The sequence below is a fragment of the Zootermopsis nevadensis genome, unplaced genomic scaffold, assembly GCF_977971745.1.
Source record: "Zootermopsis nevadensis isolate Lab colony 2312 unplaced genomic scaffold, Znev_1.0 Znev_ptg000031l, whole genome shotgun sequence".
Lineage (NCBI taxonomy): Eukaryota > Metazoa > Arthropoda > Insecta > Blattodea > Termopsidae > Zootermopsis > Zootermopsis nevadensis.
The window spans coordinates 746,251-771,036 of NW_028259163.1; the positions used below are offsets into that span (position 1 = coordinate 746,251).

General features: G+C 35.8%; 1 protein-coding gene across 8 annotated transcripts in view; it reads right to left on the reverse strand.

Annotated features, from left to right (window-relative positions):
* Positions 1 to 24,786, reverse strand: part of dnc (phosphodiesterase dunce) — a 369,630-nt gene that overhangs the window by 199,142 nt on the left and 145,702 nt on the right. Inside the window, exon 1 of one of the 8 annotated variants that reach the window (XM_087359415.1) lies at positions 20,465 to 20,574. The exons of 6 other annotated variants lie outside the window; for them this stretch is intronic. The gene's annotated coding sequence lies outside the window, so the exon portion shown is untranslated. Of the gene's footprint in view, positions 1 to 20,464; positions 20,575 to 24,786 lie in introns of those variants that run through there. One more of the 8 variants, XM_087359416.1, reaches the window with a different exon arrangement.

Below are 24,786 nucleotides of genomic sequence, written 5' to 3' on the forward strand. Positions count from 1 at the left end.
CGATTTGCGTTTGTGGTAGCGTAATCTACGTTAGTCCCGAACTACCACGTGCAGCAGTTAAGACGATAAGGGATTTTTTTTATGATCTTATCAGTTCAGAACATGAGTCACGTACTCTGCTGGCATCGAATACAATTGAAAAATTATTAAAATGATCACAAAACCTACTCTTGTAATCAAGACATGATAAACCATTATGCTGGTATATATAAAAAAAATCAGGAAATCCCAAGACAAAAATGTGCAAACATTTCAGCCGATAATGTCTCTACAAATCTACCAGACGTTTCTGGGTCAACATTAACAGATGTAACTTCTCTAGAGCTAAGAAACTTTTGATATAAATCTGGCACCAACCAGCAATGAGGTTCGTCGTCCTCGACTTCTCCACGAAAGCCAACGAGACAAAGACGTGGAAAATAAAAACAGAAAAGAAATTTACATATGCACGAGGATTACGTAACAAATCCTCCGAGGCCAAGGAATTAGTCCGCGTCTTTCAAAATGCTACTTTAAACCTCATTACGTGTTCATTGCGTCTTGAGGTAAAAAAAAAAAAAAAAACAGTACAAAACGCTTAAAGCTTCTAGAATTGTGGTTCGAATACAAATTAAACTCCCTAAATACTTTTTAAGGCTTGCACATGAAGCCCTAAGCCAAATATTTGTGATTGTTGTTCTGAATCGAATTTGCATAAATTCAATATTTGACTTCTTGTGACGAGCCGCGTCGAATGTTGAGAATTATCTGACGTTTCGTCAAAAACTTCATTTTCCATATTTCAAGTAAAATATTGACAATATATAGAGATTAAAACCTTCAGGGCTAATATATTCACCATGAAGATGGCACATGAAATGTTTTCGGAAACGTCGGATAATTGACAATATTCACAGACGCTCACATCCGAAAGTCGACGTTAAATAATAAACTCCAATCGTGAAAACCTAAGGACAAGATCCATCTTAGATCATATTTTCGTGACCAGTAGTTAATAACAAACGTTGAAACTGGTTAAGTCGATAGAGTAACGAGACACAGTCCACAAAAGAATATGCAAAGTGGCTTTAGCAAGCGAATTAAGACAAAAACGCGTCCTTTTCATGCTAACAGGAAAAGTGACCGAGACAGGTCGATCATTAATCATATCTGAACGTGTCTCACCAACCGGTAAACAGATCAACAGGTTATAATGACGCCAGTAATTAGCCACCACGCCCAGCACCAATATTCAGTACAAGTGTTTGTTACTGAACCACATCTGAACGCTCCTAAATTTCCATGCGTCCATTATATCAAGACACTGCTTGTCGTGTAAAATACGGGTACATTCAGCCTTTGTACGACATCGTGAACAGAATTCAGTAGAGAACATAACACGACAGGAGGACTCGGCCACTCGTCGTGCTTGAGAGACATTACTGAAGTTCACTGTACTCGCCGCAAACAAAATCTGTTTACAACACGAAATTATACAATGATGCTGTATACAGACTGATCAAAAAGTCACGCAACCCATTCCTGACGCATGTCATAATTATCAAACAAATAAATTATATTAAAATAATGGGAAAATAAAGAAATCAGTGTGGAAAAAGTATAATAAATGTCCACCGCGTTTAGTGATACGTCCATTCTATCTTTTCCTCTAGCCCAGAGAAGAATTCTTGAGTCACGGAATCGGTTCACCAAACTAGATTTTGTCAGTTTGTTTTGCCACAGGGTAATCGAAAAATTGCGTCCCTAAATTCATCCTGGCAAGTTAAGTAGCAACGAGGTGTCAGGTGGCGTTCGACGATGAACACGCCTTGGACCTGTGAAAAGACAACTGAGCAGGTTACAACATGGCGTGGCCCACGTGGAATCTTGTATAGTCACAGGGATATTGTGCGACTATTAATCCAAATCGAAATACATTGAATTTCAACCATCAATAAATATTCTGATACGGTTTGCGTAACTTCTCGACCATCCTGTACTACAAGTGAGAGTCAATAAATACACTCACAGACGACAAACGGAGACAGCGAGTGCATTTCTGCTTCGGTTCAAGTGTCCTTGAGAATCGATCTCGTTCAAGTGTCCAGCAGCCTATATTTAAGGCGTGGATTTACGAAATCTGCTACATCCGATCACGTAAATTGCTACCCACTGTTCAACTGACCAACATTACTTTCTCTGCAACGAAGAACAAATTATTTTCTCATCATCAATCCTCTATCATTATCATTATTATATAACGTTACATGTTCAAAATCTTATCTCGCAATACTGAATGAGTAATCACAGGTGTAGTCCATCACCGTAAAATACCTGTGGTTATTCATAAATCCATTTGGCTCAGGGCAAGGCACACGTGTCGGGACTGTTTTGGATACGGCGATGAACATTTGGGTTCCTTAAAGCGGGGTAATATTTCGACTACCTGAGCTACTATACCGGTAAGCAAGCTTCGAAGGGAAATCTCTGAGCCATGAACTTACTTCCATGGGGTTGGTGTCACCATGTTTCAATACTACATATATTGCATACAAACTACTTGCACGAGGCTCTTTTTATGATGGAGATATGTGATGTGCATTCGTATGATTACAGCTGCAAAACCTTTGTGGTGATCCTTGAAACTTCTAGATGTTTTTAGCACTAATAAATGTATCTGACGTCAGCTAACACAGGTGTGATGTAGTATAGAAAAGAGCACGTTTATCCTCTAACGAGACGCAACAAATATTTGCACATCGACTTCCTTAAACCATATTTCATCGTACCTCATTATATCACATTTATAATAACAAATGAATGGCGGTATTATTGAGAGAGATGAGCTACTGTAGGTGACATGTAACCTTATTATCAACTGTGGTCACAAAAGGTTACCAAGGTCTGATACGAATAAGACAGAAGAGAGACAGTTCAGAAATAACTACTCAGAAGCATGATCGACGAAGCAAGGACCTCTGAAACGTCGGTAAACGTCTACCAGACTACAGGGCGCAACAACCCAGAAAAGAACCATCTTCGGACTCATCACCGCGGAATCCTGAAGTCCACAGTTATAATTTTGGGATAAAAATAAAGCTCTTGATGTGATTTATGTCGATAGTGATCTTCAGGGCGCAGACCTTAAGATGGAGGCAGCATGCTCCTCCCAGAACGTTTGTAACAACCTTAAATCCCCTAGGAGTTCCAGCCCAGAAGACATCCAATGACATCGCAGCTGCAGTGAGAACACGAAATGTCACTGTATGTTCTTTCGAGTTCTATCCAAAACAATCGAAGAACGACAGCGAATCGAACGGCTCTCCCGGGAACAAGTTCGACTTGGTCCCTGTCACGTGACAGCGCATTAAACGAGTTCGTACTAAAGCGGCTTAAATACAGTTTACGTGATTTGTTTGGCGCACTGTGAATGAAAGTGCAGTGGATATGACGAAATGATGGAGATGAAGTGGCCGTGGCCGATTTAAAACTTTGCAGCATTTCGGCTATAAGGAATTAAGCAAAAAAAAAACAGGGATTCGATATAAAGCAACAAGCGATCTATGTTGGATTTTTAACAAGATTGAATATAATAGAGAGAAAAACTGATCCTCCCTCATTAGTCCATGTTATTGGCCAACTGATAAAGTGTTTCTCAACTCGTTTGCGACAATTTAATTAAAACCGGATCGCAAATGTTAATTAACATTTTGCAACACTTTGGGGGAAATTATGTTTTGCACAATTTAGCATTTTTTTTTTCTAAACAGTTTCTGTTGGGATTCACCACTGTTGTCTCATTCACTCACTGCAACACATCACGACTCTTATTTTCATTACAATTCACAGTTTCGAGGATGTTCCTACCTGCTTGAAAACCTCTTATATCAATTGGTTCACAATTTTTAATTAAATGCTATTAACGGTGGTGATTATGACGTAACTGCAGGAGATCAAAAATGTTTTGTGTTATTTTCGCATAATTTAAGTTCATATAATTAAAACGGAGTCTAATGTAACACAGCTCCGTGTAGTCACATATGATGACATACACCTACGAAACGTCGATCAACTTCTACAACACTAAACGACGAAATATCTCCGAATTCTGCTATTATCATAATTTTCCATCTTAGCGACTTGAAAACCTCACTCGATATAACTGGTTTAATAATTTGTTTATCCTTGCCTGTTGGCTTCTATATTCGTCAGTGCCAAACGAATTATTACGTTAATTTGCAGTGTAAAGAATTCCATAAGTCAGTGAGGCTGATTTGTTATCTGAAGACGTCAAATATTTTACTTGCATGTGGATATTACACGTGGACAGAATATCAAACAGAGAAGTTTTACTAACATTCAAACTGCTTAAAATGTGTCAATGATTTAAATATACAAAGCTGAAATTCTATACGTCTGACGGCCCTACAATATTACTTTAACATCATGTCTAATCTACTACTGGAAGTAAATTCAGAAAAAACTAAGTACATGTTAGTATCTCGTCATCAGAAGACAGGCGGGCAAAATTATCTTAGGGTGGCTAATAAATCCTTTGAAAGGGTTACAAAGTTCAAATATTTGGGAACAACAATAACAAATCAAAATGATACTCGTGAGGAAGTTAGGAGGAGACTAAATTCCGGAAATGCTTGCTACTTCTCAGTCCAAAATATTTTGTCTTCCCGTCTGATTTCTAAGAACCTGAAAATTAAAGTATACAAAACAATAATCTTGCCTGTTGTTTTGTATGGGTGCGAAACATGGTCTCTCACTCAGAGGGAGGAACACAAATTGCAGGTGTTTGAGAATCGGGTGTTGAGGAGGATATTTGGGCCTAAGAGGGAAGACGATGGGGCGTGGAGAAAACTGCACAATGACGAGCTTAAAAATCTGTACTGCTCCCCCAGTATTGTAAGGGTGATTAAGTCGAGAAGAATGAGATGGGCTGGGCATGTAGCGCGCATGGATGGGACAAGAGGTGTGCCCCGGGTACTGGTTGGGAAGCCTGAGGGGAAGAGACCTCTGGGGAGACCTAGACGTAGATGGGAGGATAATCTCAGGCGGGATCTATGGGAGATAGGAGTTGAAGGAGACTGGATTTTGTTGGTCCGGTGGAGGGCTTTGGTTAGTTCGGTGATGAACCTTCGGGTTCGGTAAGCCATCTAGTTAGTTAGTTAGTTAGTTAGTCTAATCTACTAAGAAGTGAATATAATCACTGATAGGTATCAGGTAATTTAAAACGTATAGTTCATGTATGAACATTTTCGCTTACAGATGTTGATGACAAAAATCATCAGTAAGGAGAAAATTTACAACCTGGCCGAGATTTGAATCGATTACGTCCCGAATATAAATGTGGGACCTTGAAGTACGCAAAATAGTCAGTTACACTTCACTTCATTATGAATCACAAACCCTTCAAAAGCGTACTACGTAATGCTTTGCCATTAGGGAGCATGTCAACGATTACCACAATTTCAAAATAATATGGTTACTTTACTACAAACATTGCATCTATCGACTTTAAAATGCTTTTCTCAGGGGTTTTTATCAACTTACTTGCTACATTCCAAAAACGTTTAGTATTTTCAGAGCAAAAATATAGAAAATATATTTCAAAGTTCTGTTATATTTACCTTACAATTTATGGTCCAACATTTTATAATTTAGAAATTCTTCAAAGAATTCGAAATTATTTCAACAACTTCTCTCCAAATATTTTTAAATACACCTTGCTGTAATCTGTATTGAAATGTAAGCAGCTTATTCTATAAATCTCTGTCCTACATCCCAAATTTAAAGCTCGCTATTTGTTCTGTGGTCCTAACACCATTATAATTGAAAGTGTTACTCTATAATAAATATAAAATAAACTCGGGCCTATTAAAATATGTTTTATGCAGAAAAACCTTTGTACTTTATGTTTGAATTATTCTGTAACCCAGCTACTTTAATCCTAAACCCTGCCACCATGTGTTTACTGAAGGGAAGGGATTTGAAACACATTTGACATGCGAATCCTGTAAGACAAAACGTTCATTAGAAGTTCCGTGGAGTCTGGCCACTGGTCCATGTTGCTGGTAGCATACAAAACGACCGTCAGACAAAGCTGATGTTCTGTAAAATTACTAAACGAATGCCAACCACTGCAATACGGATGAAATTTCTAGCAGAAGCAGTACAACATACGTCGAGATCTAAGGCACAACTTCCAACGATCTGTTGAATTATCACCACCACATAACCAAATCATCATAAACTCCATGACGACATAACACAGGTGACACCAAAGCACGATAATTTGCGCAATTTGGACCCAAATTCATCTTTATTATTATTATGCTAATACAAATTCCTTCATAGTAAAATCGAAAATTTAAAGTCGATTCCGAAGCTCAGATTTCTATACTGAAGTCGAACTACTTGCTTCATCAGGAACAATCATTTACCCCGGAAAAGTTCCAAAAAAAAACCATGGACATTTGCATTTACAGACTTTAATATCATTTCTCTATGACCAGTGTTTATTGTGAGATAGAAAATGCAAATTTTCTCGCAATACATTTAAGGATGAAATATTCTATGATGAACGCTTTTCCTTCCGTCTCGATAAAACCAGAGATCTAGACGTGCCCCGTTAAAAGAAAACAGAGAAAAGCATTATCTGATATCCCCCCATTTATTTCTTCTGGAAGCAGATGCTTTCTGAAGACGACGGAAAATGTCTACATTACTTCAACAGAATAAAGAGAATCCATTCTGTCTCTTCAACTGCGCGAGACGTAAGCGAAGTCAAACTGCATTCCAATGGCGGAACTGACATTTGTGCAAATTGACATTCTGCCTTCCGACGGCGGTCAATAATAAAACACTTTTTATAAAACACAGATTGTCAGTAGCGATATATAAGAACATTAAATTTAGTATCGACAAGATGAACTCATATTTGGCATCATTAATTACGAAATAAATTAGAAGAATTGTAACAATTTTATTTTTTAATGCTTTTGATCAATTTTCTAGAGCTGAATGAACTTGTAGGAGGCAGGAATTGAGGCTGTAACAAATATCGATAATTAAACAAAGTCGAACTGAGTAAATGAGACTGAAATCCTGCTCTGAAATTTGTGTGCATTCCAAACAAGAGGCTGACAGTGAGTAATCCTCAATAATTACAATTGAAACGCTCCGTATTCTAGCAAATTTCGATTAACGGAAGATATTTTGATACAAGGCAAATTGAGAACATTTCACTGCAAAATTGCATTGAAGTTAATAAACGCAAATCAATAAACCTTGATTAACAGTTGTGAGTATTACGTTCATCCATTAATCTGTTTGGGAAAATAGCAATGATTATTTAAGATTATTAACTACGAAATTTATTAACTCATTTCTGCGTATAACTTACAACAGCAAAGAAACCGACTATATTAATTTGTCGGAAATAATCTTCAAGGTTCGTGGCTATATTTGTGCAGAGTAACATTTAAAAATTATTCAGATGGCATCGTTAAATACGTTTACGAGCTGTCTCCATATAGAATTATGACAACTAAGTCCACTCATTAGTTACCAACAAGAAGTTGACAATAACGTTAAGTAAAAACAAACAAACAAATAACCTGTACTACTGATACTGACTAAATATTTTACAAGAAAGTAAGTAAATATACAAATAAATACACAATAAATGTAATCTTAATTACCTGTGTTAACCTCACTATCATTTCTGAACGTCTTTCTAGATCAGGGCGAAATTAATGCAGATTCATAAGTGGAAAAAATGTAATGAGATCTATAATATAACAATAAAGAGCTTAAGAATTTGACATTTTTAGTAAATATTGCTAAATTATTCAGATAAATAAGATGAGATTGGCAGAACATGTAGACCGCATAAGAGTTAAAAATTATACAAATTTCAGTAGGTGAAACGTTGTTAAATCGGGCGGAACAAACTCAAATTGATCTTAATTTAATAGGTGTGAATTCGTAGGTTAGATTCAGGATGGGACGGAATGGCGATCTTCTGTGAACAGGATAATGAACTACCTGACTATGTCAGAAACAATTATCTTCTCTACAGGATCGCCCTATACGCAGATGGTTATGAAGAGTACATAAATTATTACTAAATTTCATCACTTGTAAGACTGACGAAGTTACTTTAAAATTTAAACTCACCCTGTATATATATTACACATGAAGTGACATCTCAAGGAACTTGTAAGCTTTAAAAAACACAGCGGCTCAGAGAGACGGCACATCACTTAAGCTTCTTATGAACCGTGAAAGTACTACACTCTGTTGTCAAACTTCAGAACTGCAGTCTTTAATCTTTTCTAGCACTTTCAGAATATTGCACACCACATAACAGGACCCGGCTTATTTTCACATATGAAGGTTTTAAGTAACATCAGAATGCAATTCATTTGTTTTATTAAGTAATAAATTAGGATATATATATATACTTAGAGGGAAAATTCTGGAAAATAGGTCACAATGTAACCCGGTGACCTTTGTGGATGACGGGGGAATAAGATGGTTGCAGAATAACATTTTGATATTCACGTAAACTGGCGTTTGCAGGCGTCGGTATTTGAATGAATTTGAATGAAATTTCATCAAAAACCTTTAAGGTGTTCCCAAATTATTACATACACACATACAGACACAGAGAAGGTTTCTTTAAATTTGTATTCTGAACTTGACTCAAAACAGATCATTACATTTCGTTATCAAATCCATATATATTCATCCTCTGTATTAATTTTGAACATCAATTACCGCCCGTAATTAACGTAGATATACAAAGGTGAGAGTGATATTTAGGAGCTCAAGAAACTTGGCTATTATACGGACGACTCAAGTGTTCATTAGGACGAAGATATTACCCGTGCGCTTGTTTCTTGAAATGCCTTAGGGGAAAATGTGTTCAACAGTTATCAGCGCCAAGGCCTTATGGGAAATTCAGGTTAGAGAAGAAGCAGCTAACGTCCTGGAAATACTGAGAAGAACCCCGACAATAGAATAATTTGAGGAAAGATCCCAGGAGATACTGAGGAAAATGCCGATAACATTCATTCGGGATAATCGGTCTCCGGGGTGAGATCAGAACCCGGGATCTCCCGAATACGCTGGACTATTGACCATTTTAAACTCGAACACTGAGGTCGGCGAGGTTCGCCTGCAAATGGTTACCACTTCGAAGAAATGAACTGTTTAAACATTACGTAAAATGTCGTCAGGTATAAATTTAACGGAAGACAATCTTTTTTTAAGTCGTATAAAGGAATCACGTGTGCAAACCTTTCTCGAAGAAACAAAGTTATAACTACATGGGAATAATAAATCAAGTTACATCTCAACTCAGGTACTTAAACTACTAAATATGGTAACAATACCAAGAATCGTGGGCTGCTAGTGGCTGAAACAACTTCCACATCCGGTTTCAGCGCGACAAGATCATAAGGACGGCGGTTTCAAACGACGACGACTCCAAGTGTTCAAGGCAACGAGCGATCCATTAAGCACGTGATCTGCGGAGTGCGGTCCTCCGTGAGGACCTGAGAGCGTCTCAGCTAATAAGATTAAAACTTTTATGGAAATCGATAATTAAATACAAAATTAAATTATTCTGATTGTTAAAGCAGTTGGGGAATTTAGTCCTCAACGGGATTAAAGGATTAATAATGTTTGAATCATATTTAGAAGCGTGCACTGTCTGAAGTATAATATAATCTACGATTATTCATACAGTCATAAAATGAACACATAGCAGTTAAGTCGTGTCTGTCCGTAAATGATATCTGTCAAACTGCTGAAGGTCTATTATAAAAGAAGTCTTGTATTACGTTGAGCTTTGCATAAACAGAATCCCTTAAGTATTACTTTATAAACAAAACACTAAAATCGAAACGTATCCAACATTTTAGAAAGTTGCTCATAAAATCAAATTACATTCAACAAGTTTAACTGGAACATTTTCATATTAAATGAATATTTAATACAACGAAAGGAAAATTATGTTTACTCTGTCTGTTTTACCAATTCGTAACAGCGAGTTCCCCCTTGAGAATATACAGACCTCACGCACAGCAATAAATAAACATCAGTTTGAATGAACCACGCGAAATAGCAAATAATGTATTTGGTATGTGTACTTGTATCTGACTACATCTGTCGAGTCTTGCCAGCAGCCTACACATAATTCCGCGATCTAATTCTGCCATTCAGGGATAACAGAGAGTCGTTGTACTGACATATTTGTTTACAGGCGCTTCGTAAACCTCTTTATTCTCTGGTTAAATCGTTTCTTCAGTTCGCCCACACAAAGATATGACTCACGTCGGCAGAATATAAACGGGATTTCACGAAATCTTATATTGGCGAATTTTACTAAATTTTGTCAACACATTTAAATTTCTACCAAAATGACTTCGGGGATCCTCTAGCAGGACAATGTTCGGCGATTTGTGTCATGAAGGTGCGAAACAGGAGAGAGACACGCAAAGGATATTGGTCCCAGACAACTGTGACGTCACTTTTCGCACTTGCAAACCGTGAGACCGAATTTAGGACAAATTTAACATAAAACAGGCGTAGTCTTAAGATATATGCCTTCCCGAATATCAAGATATTTGGTAGTAATATGTTTAATTATTCACATCTGTGTGTGCAGTCCATGGGAAAAAAGTAATTTTGTTTCATTTATCGGTGAAAGCAAATCGCTGAACGGATGAAACATCACACAAAGGGATAAATAATATCCTGTATATCCGGACTTGTGTGCGTTTGAAATTACAGGATTTGTCATCAAATCATAAAACGGTCTACTGACTGAAATATCGAATTACCAACAGAATTTGCATACCAAAGATAGCGTTCGAGATTGTAATTAGCACAAACAGTACAATGTCAACATTTCGTTAAAATGGGGAGTTACAATGGAAATGTCAGACGGTGACTGCACGTACAGGAATCGTGTGAAAACATTTACGAAAATAAGGCAAAGGAAAAGTTCAAAATTATCCTCATTAAACTAGTTTACACCAGTGAAAACGCTTTTCCTGTCATCAGGAAAAGAAAACCCTGAATGAATTTCCCCATTACTTAAACTTATGATGAAGTTGAAATATTCAGTTCGGGAAGACGAATCAACTTTCAACCAGCTAAAAATAAACATCAAGAGAGAGAGAGAGAGAATGGACACCATGTTTAGGGGGAGAGATAAATTACATTTAAATTTGAGGCTACGAAGATTCCCAGGCAGTACCCACTCGTCCTTCTGGTAACAGCAGTTCTTACTGCGTTCTCACACAATTTTGATTTTTACTAGATTAGCCCTGAAAGGGCGACACTTGGTGAAATTGTGAAGATGAATGAGAAGATACTTTTCGAACTAAATCACATCGATATAATATCTAAAGGCTTAGTCCGTACCGCAAAGAAAACACAACGCTTCACCGTTATAAGGTTGGCTAATAATGTTTAAGGAAACAATCTTTGTTTCTGATAATAATCATACGAACACATAACAATACGATAATATAAGACGAACACACATTAAAATAACAGTAACATAACGTAAGATTTAGCGGCGAACGCCGTGATAACTTGACAAGAAATAATAAACTTGAATTACACCACGTCACAAAACAAAAATATATTTTAAAATTTTGGCATGGGAAACTTTAACAGAAACTGTTACTATTTAGTTTGAGAACGAGGCTTTAAGAACGTTTTCCATTAGTCTATTACGGAGTAACATGTGTATGCGACTATTTTCCACCATTTTATTGCAATTATTATATGAAGACGGGACCAGCTATTTTGCATAAGTTGTATGCCGGAGAGAAATTGAAGTGGCTACAATGGGATAGCAAATCAGCCCTTTATATACTTCAAGAAAGCCAATGATTCACTCAGGATAGAAGAATTGCACAACATTATAATTTAATTGTGCATACAAATGAATCTATTGAGGCGAAATGTGTTTAAATAAAACCTACAGTAAAGTCCATATAAATAAACACTCGTCTGGAGTTTCCTATACACAGAAACAAAGAGATGCTCTATCACCAATGGCTCTGAACTTCAGAATAGGCCATCAGGAATATCCAGGAAAATAAAGTGGGATTTGAACTGAATAGAACACATCAGCTTCTGGTATAAGCTAGTGATGTTCATTTATTAGGTGGAAATATAAATATTATAAAGGAAAACATATAGGGTTATATTAGATGTTACGAAGGTCGTTTGTCTAGAATTAAACTCATAGAAAGCAAAGTACATGTTTACGTCTCGTCGTCTGAACAAAGGAAAAGATATAATTTAGAGAGGCAGCTAATACATTATTAAAAAATGTAGCAAAATTTAAATATTTGAAATGACGTTAACAAATTAGGACGAAGAAAGAAAATTTGGTTGGAAAACCGGAACGAATGTGTCTACTCGGAAGACGTAGGTGTAGATCGGAGTATAATATTAAAATGGATGTTAGGGGGGGGGGGGAAATCAGGAAATTTTCAAAATGAACTTTTATATTAACATAGTTAAATTTAAGAGTGGTCCTGGGCTTAATCACCAAACACTAAAATGTATGGAGATGTGGAGATAAACCTCCACGTAAACTTTACCCCGGAACGAGTTGGAAGCTGTGCGATCAACATCACGAGACGGCTGTTTCAGACGAGATAAAAACAAGACCCACTACGGAGTTGATTAGGGGCAGAGTCCTCTAGTCAGCCAGCCCTCGATGTTTGTTAATCGTTGAAATTTCTTTATAGGACGAGGGACATAATTAACCACAAGGATGTTTACTTTCAGACTTGCATACATTTCCCAGCTAACAACATACTAAGAGACACTCCGACTCATATCTGAAGATAAATTGTTTCTTGCATTTTTTCCTGTGCACAAATACATTATAAAAATCGACTTGATTTTAATTGGGGTCAATACGAGAAACTGTGACATGCGAATACCGCAAAGACGATAAATTTATGTAATTAACGCCTTGTGGTTTAAAATTAGAATTACACTGTAAAATAACTTAAACCAATAATAAACTTTGTACTCGCATGTTGCAGTTTAAAAATAAACAAAATACTTGTTTAATATTTATTTCTATCAAAATATAAATTCCCACTTCTCCTTCTCAAGAAATTTGGCCAATTAATAACGTTTTCCGACTTCAAGATTTTAACTGTCCACGCTTTAATGACTTTCTAATGGGATTACTTCTTTCACAACTGAGTCCCCCACCCCCTCCGAATTGTAAAATACCTTACTTTCTATTACATTATATATTTTATTCCCCTGTTCGTCTAATTAATTCAGTCTCTGCCAATTTTTATTTACGTTTCAACTTGTCAAAGTACAAATTAACTACGTTAGAGTTCATGGACCCAACTTATTTCAGTTTCATTCCATAATTATTATGATAAATTTACGCTAAAATAATTGCATTATATTACCACATAAATTGTCAAGAAATTATCGTTTTTGTAAGTTGAGACACAACGCGAAATATCAATGAGTCGATTCTGTACCAACTTCGCGAGTCCTGTCAATCATTCTTGGCAAGACGTCAGTTGCAAAAACGTCTGCAAGGAAGCTGCCTTTGTCCTGTCACAGTCCCCACTGAAGACAGTAATCAAGAAAGTTATCAGAGTATGCTTACGTTCAATACATTTTAGTAATTTAGAAACAGACGCAAATTGGTGTCCTGTTATAACGCGCAGGCAGAACCTAACAAGCCATTTGTCTCTGATATAATGAAAGGAGAACAATAGGAAAGAATAACGTAGGAGGATGCGAGGTATCGATAAGGCAGTGTCTTTCCAATTGAAGACACCATCTCAGAAAAAGAAGCTGACGGTAACAATTTAATTATACAGGGTGTTTGAAAGTCATAGTAAAAAGTTAAAAGCCAACTGGAGACATAATTTAAAACCGAAAATACAAATGACGAAGGCAACTGTCTTCTGAGATGTTTCATCTTGTGGTCTGTTTAGAAGCTTCCAGATATTTCTCAAATGTCAGTAAAATTCGACAAAACTGCACGACGTGAATCCCAGGCGGCAGATATATTAATATTTATCGTCATAATATCCTCATATCTCACAATGTAAAGAACATTTTTTTCAAATTCGCCGGAAGTGTCCGAGACACGATGTTTATTAACTACTCACGTTAAATGTTCCTGTCATCTGTTTCTCATGCCATGACACTAAAAAAAAGTTATGGAAATGAACAGATGTTGCTATTACGTGAGATATTTTCTGTCCCCACAGAGCTGTAACATCGCGTCTTATCACAAGCCATACTAGTCACTCATTACACCCATTACTCTGAAACCAAGGCTATCTGACACAGCGTCTCTTACGTACACTAGTACTGGGTTTGTTTTCAAATAAATAAAATGCGATATATATTTACAACAGATCAATAGAAAATAAGCTGATCTGAACACAAAATTTTACACTCCAAACAGGGAAATAATTATTGGTGGTTCAGTAAACAAACTATACAAGTCTAACTTGTAACTGCTACATAATTTTATATTACTAATAACAGCGCAGTTTAAAAACTATATATAAATAAATTGACTTCGTTCTAACAACCCATTCGTTGCAAACGATAATGTAATAGCTAAATCAAGTGTTACATGGCGCATATTGACGGATTAAAATTAGACTGTTCATATGAAGATAAATGCTCCGAAGAAGCTATAAAAATCCCTTTCCTAAATTTAATGACGTCTACCATTTACACATAAAGCTTTAGCCAATGGACCTATAAACCAGGCAAATTTTTGTTTAACTGCAGAAGTTTCAAAGCGTAATTTTTAAGGTACTTGAAGGAAATATGGCAAACTTCCTGCCTTACATCGACAGATTATCTACAGAAATCAGAGCCATCAGGTCAGAAACATCGACCAATTTGCGTTCAGGGAGACAGTCACCAACTGCACTGCTGTTAATTGTCAGAACAAAAAGAAATACATCTGTCAGAACACAGGCGATGTGTCATTAATACCCATAAACAATAATGTATCAATTTTCGGAAAATAAATTTAAGTACTTTTATATACAGGATGAACACAAACAAACTTCACGCTTTCAAAATTACACATAACGGAAAAGCGACGTACTTAGAACTTAAATCTAACACCAGCTGCGTTAAAGTACCTTCAAGTATCTTACATAAATAAATGACTGATAATCAGGGAGGTATCACATATTCTTAAACCCATCATTCCGACGTCAGTCTGTAATGACGGAATAAAACTATAAAAAACATTTATTCAGCACAGATGTTAGTCACATCGACATACAAAGTAAATAATTAACGAGATGGTGAAGTTGCGTCATATTGTGATATAATAAGTATATATTAAATCTTGTCCGTCTAATCACAATAAATTCTTATTAAATATTAAAATATTACAATAATTAACATTTAAAATATTTAAAATACATGTAAATCGAATATTTCGATAAAGAACATCATTTGATATTTTAAATATTTTAAATGTTAATTATTGTAATATTTTAATATTTAATAAGAATTTATTGTGATTAGACGGACAAGATTTAATATATATTTAAATAATTAACGTAATTATACTGCATTTCCATGTATAATTTTTCGCTTGTTCAAAGAAACTGATTTCTGTTTAATTATTAAACTGGAAGGCTTATCATATTTGTACCGTAGTAAGTGAATAATTATGGGTTTTTGTGGTGTAAAGATGACCCATCGAGTTCAGGATTCTACCAGAATACACGACGCCTCAACCCAGAAGAAGGCTATCTTCACGAACTGAGGTGATTTTCGAAATTGGAGCAAAAGAGGACGGTAAGTGATTACAGTGGAGATTAAAGGAAAATGAAACGATTTTAATGTATGTTGAGAAAGGAGAAGGGAGCATGACAAATGAACGTAGCAGACCGTGAGCCAACCCACAAGGGAGTTTAAAAAGTACCTGGAAAAGGACAATTGAGGAGGGGAAGTTAAAACAGAGAGAAAGAATGTAATGAAATTGAAATATACAGCCAGAGAGCACGGTTCGTTTGTGTCGCTCTGGGGATGCAGAATAAACAGATGTCAGTTTAGTTCAGGCTTTATATAGAACACAGTGACACTTTGTCCAGCAACCAGAAGACCAAACAACATTTCAATTGAAAATGCACGTAAAGTACTGAAGACAGTTGAAGAAATCTTTAAGGATATATTAAAGAGAAAACCTCAAAGTTCTAAAAGGCACTCTTTAATAATGTTGTTCTCCGAATCGAAAACACTACAGTGCATATTCCTTTCCTAACTTGTTACGTGTGTTTACTCCTTGTAGAGTTGCACTATGAAGGTTATACAACGAACGATACTGTTTAGGCCAAACACAACTTTTCGCTTGGCGTGATAGTAGAGCATGTAGCTCATGGTATCACTTCTTTCAAACAGAGTGACACAAGCGAGATATTTCACAGAAATGTCGTAGTCATGGTAAATGTGGTGCATTTTCGAAATCTTCCATTTTCTGTGCATTCTATATAAGATATTATGTTTTCACTTCGGTAAGGAATATGATGATGGCCTGGATTTTAGCGCCATGAGATTCGTCTGTACATACTAACGTCTCAGAGGACGCCTCCTTCTTCAACCCTAAATATCGAGAAAATAAAACATCCACCACATTAATACGTGCCCTGAATGTTATTAATTCTAATGTGTGCCCTAAGACAGATCACCTGTGCGTTACAGTGCTCTGTATCCTGGTAGAAGATTACTAACGTTTCGTAGGTCGTTGCTTCCTCCATCATCAGGTCGATTTCTCCCTGAAAATGGAGTAAGCAACGACCTCTGAAACGATGGTATACACGACGCTACAACCCAGAGCACAGCCATCTTCAGACTCACCGCTGTGAAAACCTCAAATCCTCGTATTACGTGTTCTGTATATCATTAATGTAAGAAGGACTTAAACAAAGGAAAGAAATTTAACTTAATAAAGCTCAGGTCGTCAAAGTACTGTTCTATATTTGGTGTAGACGTTCCAACTAAAATCAGGAGACACGATATAAAATTAAGAGGCTTATCGAGGAGGTTAAGACAGCTAAGCATATTATTAAAAACGTAAAGATTTCAAATGTTATATTAGCAGCGAGATTCCATGATAATAACGAGAGATATTCGAAGACATTTAAAAAAGACGTTGTTTTATTAATATATTGCCTGCCACAGAGCTGATTACAAACCGGAAATTGGTAAGACGGTTCTTTGTATACACAGTAACCGCAAGTAAGGCTAGATATCAGAACAAGGGTCGTATGGACTTCCTGATGTGAATAAAAATTCCACGACTAAAACTTGTTTAAATTAGATTTAAGTGTAACAGTTATGCTCTAAACTACATTAAAGGCTTGTCAAATTGTCGATTAAAACTTTTGAAACCTCTAAATTATTAGAAAACCTCGTTAATTCAAGAACAGAATGATATGAAAAAACGAACACATATTTATTATAACTTGAATACGTTTTTTGTCTTACTTAATACGATAGAAATTCATTGTGCCCGGATGAAACAAAATTCAGCACATACGAACTGCAGATTTTTTTTTTTAACAAAAATTTCCTCAACATGTTTTGTATCTGAGAAATTCTATTTCCAGTAACACGACAAAAATTTTCTCAATTTATCTACAATTAATTATTCCAGCTCTGAAACAAAATTAAACACCTACGCAGTAGATGTGTCACACGTCACTAAAAGTGGTCGCCATTTGCATTTTCCATCCTATACAAAAATGTAGCAGAGGGAATGACATAAAAATTTATTTACGTCATCATTATCAAACCACAGACACTAATGACACAAACTGATCTGCAATCTGTGTTATTAAACTGACGTGTTCTGTGTACTTTATTTCAAAGTGCGTGTATTCTATAATGAAGAGGTCCCATGTGACACTCAGCTCGTTCTACTTTCATATGGGAGATCCACACGTACGTAACACGTTTGAGGGGAGATGCAAAATGTTAGTAGGAACATTGGTAATAAGAGTTCAGTTGATAGACCAAACCGTAGATGGCAGAATAACGAAATGTTTCCGGAGACACTACTGTTAAAGTGTATATTATAGATTCTTATGGTCCAGGATAGGAACCAAGATGAGAATTTACGAAGACAGAAATATATCTTTTGATCCCATAAAAGCCGAATAATTTCTTGACAGAGTGTACCATCAGCTGTTCAAGCAGGGATATTTGAATAGAATTAATAGGTAATTAGACCAATATTATAAATGCATCTGTAAATTATTATGGCCCAATCAGGGCACCTGATTTACATAACAAGACAGACGGAATAAGCCTTGACTAACCATAATCTGGTAATGACTGTCGCATAGGATGCATCACCGTGTGGTCTGGTAGATACAATTTTTCAGAGGAGCTTGCTACCTTCATCGTCAGATGCATCGCCCTGATGACACATGTTCAAAATCAGTAACACTGCACTGAATTAGATATCACAGAACAGGTGTCTCAATATTCGTTAAAATTATAAAATAAAATCTCACCAAACTATATTCCGATTACAAAATTCAGGACTAACCAGAGATTTTCGTATCTGATATGGTTTTTAACGAGCTCAGGAAGATTACTGTGCAAAGCACCTGAGCAAAATAATTAACGATTGAACATAGAAATTTCATAGATTCAACGGTTCATGATAAGCAGTGAATGTCCTCGATTTGTTTGGTCAGCACAAAATTTTTGCCCAGTTGCACGAATTTTGCGTCGAAGTAAGCAATGTATTTCGGTTTCCAAAACAGGAATGTTAATTAAAATTCGTAAGAATTAATATAACACATTTTGAAGTTTTGTATAAAGCAAGTGAAGTTGGAAAAACACTTCTATTCTTCCTTAAAGTTACACTTAATGTAAGATGGTATAAATGCTATTTACGATATGATAATTTTGGGATCCAAGATAACATTGTATTCAAAGATATGAAAAATTTATAATACCACTTACATCAAGGTCCTTCAATAAGTACTGATCTATCCCTGTAAAGGACGACTGCAAATTAAGTAACATACGTAATGTGTGTTCTTAAGTTTATAAAAACAATTGACCATTAGGAAGAACATTTGACTAATGTTGTTTGAGGAAATAATCAGTGTTTATTGGGGAGTGATAAATATCCCACAAATACAACTTAGGGGTACAATTCAGAGTCAGTGAAGGTTAAACTCCGTGGTACATATATTACCACTGTGAATTAAATGGTTAGAGCAGACATAGTCTACGTCACACTGACTCAAAACGAAGATTTGTTTCATATGGTTGTAGCCTGATATCAGAACGTTTAAAATCATGCATTGAATCGTGTCTGAATTATCTCCGAAATTAAGTCATATCCTGATGTAAATATAAAATCAAGTCTCCAAATTCTCTCGATCGAGACATGTCCTTGTAACTCTCACTTTAACGTAAATGTTCTTGCAACTTGTTAGATAATTCATGTTAACAAATCAGAAAGGTTAGAATAATATTAAAAACAAAATTTAAAGCTGTAGTTGTATTAGGTATTTACTGGAAATAATTACAGTCTTGATTATAGTTACAGCTGATTTTTAAATGTTTAAAAGTACGAAAGATAAATATGAAAATACGAAACCATTCTGATACTTTGTTCCTGTCAGTAACGAGATAAAATTATGAAGAATATCTAATACACGTTAAATAATTTCATTTTACACCTGAAGTTGTTTTTATAAGATAAACCTGTTCTGGCACGTTAGTAAATACATCATTAAAATATCCGGAATATTTATCTGTAATTACACTTATACTAACTCTACGTTTTAGGAACGTTCAATTAAAAAATAAAAGAAACGTTCCAAGGTTAAATTCTTGATTATCCAGCATCAGCTGGAACACAAAAGCAATCACCTGTCGATGTGAAGTTTTAACTGTGACATCTTTTGTTGGTTTTTATTAATCGTTAGTGTTCACTTTTGATTATAAATTAATGTAATGAACAAATATCACTTACTTACTTCACGTAAAAAGTAATTTAAAGTAATTGCAATTATTACATTAAAATTTACGGAAAATCAATTTACATTCAACGAATTTATAAAATGCTTAGAACAAACGCACCCCTTGCATAACACGAAGAGTTAGTATATTTTTAAAACAACTAGCATGCATAATAAGATATAATCAAAATATAATTTTTCTGCCTTCATTAATCATGTTGACATAGCGCAGAAGAATCTTCTGGAAGATCACATTCCTAAACTGCGAAGAACATGATTTTCTGATCCACTACAATATTTTAATATGTTTAAATCGATCAAGAAATCGAATATAATAATCGTGAAATCACAACACGTGCTTAATTTATATTTTCCTCTGTATAACTTGGAAAACATTCATTAATTTAGCTTTATTTAAGGTTAATTACCTGTTGTATAATGTATGTTCACTACTTAGCGTGTTATTTTAAAGCACTGTATTCCTCTGACACCGCGTAACACTGAACCAACTGCGGTAACATAGCACGCAGCACTAGGCAGGCAGATTGCTTCGTAACATACACATCTCCATCAGGCGCGGTTCGGCCTGGCCCGAAGGTACACGAAATTTTCCGAATGACAAACTCCATGATTAAATTATATAATTATAAACAGAAGTAGGTTTGATTGAAGGCGGTAGTACTCCGTGCTAATTGGTGATATTACAAGTTCAATCACGTCACGAATCAGACCACATAACACAGAACTCTTACTTAATCCACACAGAGATAGCGTTTGGGTAGATTGTGTTCTAACAAACGTCGAATAAACACGAATGGCTATAAACAGGTTTAATATATGCGTTACAATTATCATATATTCCAGTCTAATTCATTATATGAACGGACCGGTTACAAAGATGGATCTATTACTCCGTTCAAATTGAAGTTCAAACACATTCCTCGTTAACGAAGATATTTAATTAAAAAGGATGTTAATTGGTCCTACATTCTTCATTACTGAAACACTTAATGAAGTAAGTGATGACTAACTTCCTGCATTACTTCTTTCATTAATTCGTTCTTCATGTCCGTCTGTCTGTCTGTCTGACTACGAGCCCCTCTTTGTATCTTAAATGAACGATCATGGCGATAACGATGACTATTTTCTTCTTAGTGTTTTGTACACTTATAAACATATGCCAAAGTTTCAAACAAATACACATTTCAAGCCTGAAGATGGAGACAGTATGAGTCTCCGAAACCCTTGCTTCTATCGAAGGCTCCAAACACCCAGAAGGAAAACGTCACCAAGGTTAAGAATGTTTCGAGCAGTAAAACCTTTTTGTATTAATGACAATTTTAAAGTTTAATTTGCATCCGGCTACCCGTTTCACACTTCATGTACAGTAATAAACAACAGTATTTTCTGCGTAGGTATTAACCAGGTGTTCATAAGATCGAGAATGCCAAGAAACGCCCACCAGAAAGTTATTAAACATCACCTGTTCGTAAGAAGTGGCACTAGGAAGGTTTGACTGTGAATCAGCCGCTCAAAACCGTGTTAAAAGCCGTGGTTTTTGGGACATGGAATCTTCATTATAGATTGGTGTAGAAATTGGTAAGTGAATCATACGAGTCCTTCCTTGAATAATGCCTTTGCTTATGGCACGTATAGGGTACCCATAAATACAGGTTCCCATTTTTATAAATAATACAATTGTGGTTTTTTTCTAATTTTTTGTCTAAATGTCTCCAACCTATTTTTCCTCTCTATATTATGAAACCTAATTAGCCTTAGTTTGTGTTTTACAAGAACCTTTGTTTTTTTCTAAAACTGAAAAAGAAAAATTGTAAGGCTCGATCTTCATTCGCCTGCGAGGGAAATAGGGGTTGATCTTTCTTGCTGGAATCCGCAGACTGAGCTATTTCCAACGCGTGAAAAGCCACAATGGATCCAAGGGAACGAGTGTCTTCGATATTTTACTCTAAGACGAAGGAAGATCTATCTTTCTCAACAAAGCGAGTTATGTTATGGCTTAAAAACTGGCGATTGGCAAAGTCTAAAAGAAAGAACGAGGATAGAAATAAATCCTCGTAACTTCGGACGTGGTCTTTAGCTTCGCCTTAAAAAGTTACTGGGTGTTTAAAGAATAACTTCACGGATGAGTGTAATTCTCAAGAAGTTAACAACTCATCAGCTATTTTAACTTTCGCTTCTTGTATTAAACCAAAATTTTCATTTCAACCTGAAACTGCTTCTTGTCCAAAGCCGCATGAATCCAGTCCAAAATATAACACGCTTTGTCGTTAATACCTATTTTAATATTATCTTTATTCTAGTCTTATGTCTTCCTAATGGTCTCTTTCCCTTCAGACATTCCAACGGGAAATGTAATACGTATTTATCATCTCCCTTTGGATAAGCATAATAAATAAGTTCGCAGCCATTTTGTGCCAGCTGATTACAAATTCCAGCGTCTATGTCTCCGTGATATGTCATCCTCTACTTTAGGTAAAAAGGGAATAAAGTATTTTCGAAAAAAAAAAGTTTCACAGAAAAATTACACGCAAATTCATTGGGCCTCAGAAGTAATTACGAAATGTAATTTTATGTTGTGCTATCTCATAACTCGAAATGGCTTGATTAATTTCAGTAAAAAAAATTTTTAAGTAGATCTGCGCAGAAAAGAAATTTTCTGGAAGTCATTAAAATGTACGAAGACAGGAAAACAGAGAAACAAATTATTTGGTGAGTAAACTATTGAAGATAACAGGGTTTTGACATCTTCAGCGTTTGTATGTAAAATGCAATATACATTCAAGACGTATTTCAGCTTTGAAATTAAGTGCATCGGTAATTATAATACATTACTTTCCCGGTTTTAAGACGTCATCGATTGTAAGACGCACCTTTAATACTAGGTTATTCACCTGGACAGAACAAGGAAGAAAATAAGAGAATTCAGTGAACAGTCTAACCCGGAGAAGATATGAACTGGACACCTCCCAGGTAAAAGCCTAAAGCTTTACTTAATAAACGTCCCTCTACCTATTCTGATCTCTGTGAGAAAGAATTGTATGCAGTGGTTCTTGTACACTATTTGCACTAAACGTATACAGATAATGGGTTATGAGTAACACTGTCATATGGACAAAACAACTCACAACATCTCACCGAAACGTCGAAGCAGCTGTTTCCGCCGTACGCTGTTGGAAAGTTTTAATTGTAGCTAGAACTCGTTCAACATAAACCTTACTTTACAAGAGGCTTAAACCGACTTATCGATCCTGCCAGAACATTCTCGTCTCGGAAAAAAACCTTTTACATAACATGAAATAATGTGAACTATAACTTATGTTCTATACAACTACTGATACTGTGAATATATAATGAAAGAGGGACATTTCTTAAGCTATGTACCTCTGACGTAACAAAATGGCTGTAGTCATTTTTTATTATTATTTAGTGTTCTGTCTGACGACAGGTCCATATGAACAGGATCCTTCCATCCTTTTCTCGGACTGGGACCTGTTCATATACGTTCTTGGCAGATGATCCAGAAGTGGTTTGCCATTGCCTTCTTCTGTGTGTGAATGGAGTAATTGTTGGGATGCCACGGAGGAAAACTCCGTGTTGCCTAGACCACAGCCTTGTCCAACACAAGTTTTAAATTATTCCATACTAAGTGTGGTTTACCAATTACGACATATTTTACAAGTAAGACTTGAAGAATGAGACGACATACCTAAAACCGCATTAGGCTCACAAACAACCAGAAAATTTACATTTTTCTGTCCGTCGCTTTGCCGAAAGAGAAATATATCCCGAGACGAACAAGAATACTGAGGCGTTACAAGCAATTATTGACTAAACAAACGAAAGATGACGCTATCAATTTGGAAACAGAGCATCAGCTTCAAAACAGCTTTTCATAGACCTTCATTATGCATAGCAGAAATGTGTTGCTACGTTGCTCAAATAATTTGAGTCTTATTACTCTCAAAGAAGCGAGTCTTATTAGCAGCAAAAAGGGAAATTTAATATTTTATAAGACTAAACTGTTTCAGTAACTCAGTACCGTGATCTATTTTGTACACAAATTGCTTACAGTGAATGCGAAACAAAAATTCCAAATACTTCTCTCTTAAACTACTGATTGGATTTCGATTATCAATCGATATTTCTGGTGGAAACAGAACATTGTACAGAAAATTAAATTTCGAATCATGTCGGAATATACATGACCGCGGAATTTTTTCGACAATATTTTTTATCCTCGACTCGACAAAAATACTAAAGACGATATATCGATTATGAAAAGTGTAAAAAAAACACACCTCGATCACTGAAGTAACACAAAGATTGGAGCAAAAATTCTCCATAAACTATAAGATATCTAATGGAGCGTAAATGATCTGTCCGTTCTTTTCCTTAAGGTTCGCATTTGGATTACACGATCCTCTCTCTGAAAAGGTTTCTTGGATGGCCAAACTTTATCAAGAATCAATCTCAGATGGAACAAATAAAGTACATTTCTTTTTCAATTCATTCCAAGCGGACAGGAAACAATTTCGTTCCGAGGATAAACGAGATGATTTTAGTCCACAGCGAGAGACGTGCAAAATTCTGCAACAAACTCAGTTAAAAAGATCACGCAATTGAAGCAAGGGCCCTTATTTGCACCCAAATCTATGGTATAAGCCCACTTCATCTCTTACCGAAATTGTGGCGTGTTCATCAGATCATGAACGTGCTTTTTAGAGTCTGT